The following is a 3,312-nucleotide window of genomic DNA, read 5'->3' as shown; positions in this document are numbered from 1 at the left end:
AGAACATTGACTTTTAAGGGGTTGCGTATGCGACCACCTGCATGCGACGCGACCAACTCTTTTGGATTGGGATTCTCGCGTACGCGAGCATGGATTTTCGTATGCCTATGCATATGCGTGGCTCCTGTTTTAGCAAACCTGGATTTTTGTGTTTTAAGCCTAGTTTCAAACTTCTAGACCTCTATTTTCATTCTTTTAGCCCTAAACCGTAGTAGTAAGTCTAGTAATAACATGAAGCTAGGAAATAGAGGTAACTTGGGGGTGGAGCAAAGTTGGAAAAGTGATGAATTGTATATGGAAATGTGTATTCTTGGAGTGTATATTGTACCATGGCTTAAATGATATAATTATGCAATAATTATAAATGATTATGAATGTTATTGGCTTATACACTCTATTATCTAAGACACGGGTTTCCCTAGATAAAGTACCGTCGCTTGCCACCACGTGTTCCAGGTTGAGACTCGATGCTCTGTTGGCCCTACATCGTAAGATCTGACCGAACACTTATAAATTCTCGGAAAGGTTGACCCCCATTGAGTAAAATTTTATATATGTATAAATTATGAATGAAATGAGAAAAAGCTATGCATAGACTCATGGAGATGCACGACGGGAGACAGTTAGGGTTTAGCAGCCGGACTTGTCGAGTTGGCTTGATAACTGACAAATGAGCCTCATCAGTAATAGAACATACATACATCATGTTTATATTGTTTGCTTTGCTGGTTGTGCATTAATTGAGAATGCCTAATTGATTATAATATGTAAACTATTATACTTGCTATCTGTATTATTTGTACTCTACCTGTGTTTGTCTTTGTCTGCTTATCTGTCTATGCAAAATCACCGAAGATAAAGGAACAGATGAAAGATGGAAACACTTAGTGTTAAGATTAGGTTTAAGCTAGGCTTAGATATTCTTAGAAGACCACTCGTTATGGTTTCTATTTTAGTACTTTAAGCTTTATAATCTGAGTGTTGACGTTCTAGGATTGCCTCTGGCATTTCCAAGACCTTATATCTTATGTGCATGGCACCTTTACCATGCTGAGAACCCCTGATTCTCATCCCATACTATATTGTGATTTTTCAGATGCAGGTCGAGAGGCACCTCGGTAGGCGTCTGGAGTTCTGCGGCGAAGTGGATATTTTTGGGGCCCTACTCTTGATATATATATATATGGTAGCGCGGAATTACACTTCGCACTACTGAATCAACAAGTGCACTGGGTCGTCCAAGTAATACCTGAGTGAGTCAGGGTCGATCCCACGAGGATTATGATTTGAAGCAAGCTATGGTTATCTTGTAGATCTTAGTCAGGCAGATAGAAGAGTTGTTTGTTTGTTTAATTTGCATGAAAAGAAAATAAATAAAATGTTACTCATTTGATCGTGAATGCAATGATACGAAGATGGTTAAGGCTTGGAGATGCTTTGTTCTTCTGGATCAATCTGGTCTTACTATCTTCTTCAACTGTGAATGATTTCTTCTATGGCAGGTTGTATGTGATCAACGCCTTTTTTAAGGGATCGCCAATACTCCTCTAAATCTGAACCCCAGGGTTAGTGCGGATCCAGTCTGATTGAGGGTGAAGCTCCTGCAGTTCATTCTCCTTAGTGATCCTACTCAAAACGCCACAAACAAGGTCGAATCTTCCGGATTAGAGAATGTTGCGCCTTTGGTTCTAGCCTCTACCACAAAGACTCTAATCTCCCTGTACCTCGGCTGAACTGGTGTCTCGAGAAGTCCCCAACGAAGTCGTGAATTAGCCGTCTAAGAGATGTATGATCTAGCTAGTGGTATATCATTGTCCGATGAAAGACTCACTCTGAACCCATGTAGAATGAGATAACCTTGTGCCGGTTCAACGCATTCATAATGATGAAGAACAGATATACATCTTAGAATAGAGAATCAAACACGTTTTGAGATAGAACAGTAGTACTTTATTAATCCATAAAACTTAGAAGAGCTCCTCCCCTCAACCAAGGAGGTTTAGAGACTCATACTGATAGAAAATACAATGGTAAACGAAAATATGACAAGTCCTCTGCTAGAGTCTGTAAAAGTTCTCAAATAAATACTAAGCTAATGACTAAGGATTACATAGGAAGAGTGAAACAATCTTTTAGTGCTAAAATCCACTTCTAGAGCCCACTTGGTGAGTGTTTGGGCTGATATTTATTGAGATCCACGTGCTACAAGGCCTCTAGGGTGTTGAACGCTGGCTAGGGGTCCTTTATGGGCGTTGGACGCTGGTCTCTTCTCCTTTGGGTGCTGGACGCCAGAATAGGCAGGAGGCTGGCGTTGAACTCCAGTTTTGGGCCTTCAATTCCGAAGTAAAGTTTCAAGTATTATACATTGCTGGAAAGCTTTGGATGTTAGCTTTCCATAGCCGTTGAGAATGCTCCATTTGGACTTCTGTAGCTCCAAAAAAGCTCTTTCGAGTGCAAGGAGGTCAGATTCGGACAGCATCTATAGTGCTTTCTCTGTCTCTAAATCAGACTTTTGCTCCAGCTCCTCAATTTCAGCCAGAAAATACCTAAAATTGAATAAAAACACATAAACTCAAAGTAGAATCCAAAAATGTGAATTTTACACTAAAAACTATGAAAACTTAAACAAAACATACTTTACTATATGAAAATGAAAAAAAAAGCATATAAAATATCCGCTCATCAATAGACTCTGCTCATGTGTATATGTATACTTTACTTTTGTGCCTCTTAGAGGTTTATGGAGAATTAGGATTTTAAACATGTATTTTGGGTTATGAGATTGTATATTTTGTATGTAAATATTCTCCGGCCAGCTTTAGCTTCGCAGGTTAAGTTAGGAGCTTGTTATTTCGTATCTCTTGACCCTCTATTCCTACCTTCTGTTTAGTTATACTTATGAACTTTAATTTTCTTCGCACGCAAGTAATCTTGTTTCCGGAGCGTTGCATTTTTTATTTCGCATTTTTTCTTTACTCGTTTTTCAAGGCACCTCGTATACGATATCCTTTTTAATATTTTTATGTATATATTTTATTTTAGAGGTTGTAATACCACAACACCTCTGTTTTACGGCTTAAGCGTAAAGCTCTGTGTGGTAGGGTGTTACAGAGGGCAGAGACATTAAAATCTAAAAACGAGTTTGAACGAAACGTATTACTCAATAGTAATGTTTCAGCTTCAAATACTCTGCAAGGGTATACCAAATGCAGCATTGAAAAATCAACTTACCTGCCAGAAGCCGGGTGTCTATTACAAAGGTATACAAATATTACACGACAGAGACTACTTAGATCAGCACTAGGAGTGTTC

Source organism: Arachis ipaensis, chromosome B3, assembly GCF_059453495.1.
Source record: "Arachis ipaensis isolate K30076 ecotype BB chromosome B3, ASM5945349v1, whole genome shotgun sequence".
Lineage (NCBI taxonomy): Eukaryota > Viridiplantae > Streptophyta > Magnoliopsida > Fabales > Fabaceae > Arachis > Arachis ipaensis.
The sequence above is the reverse complement of the archived record's forward strand: the minus strand, read 5'-3'. Positions refer to the sequence as shown.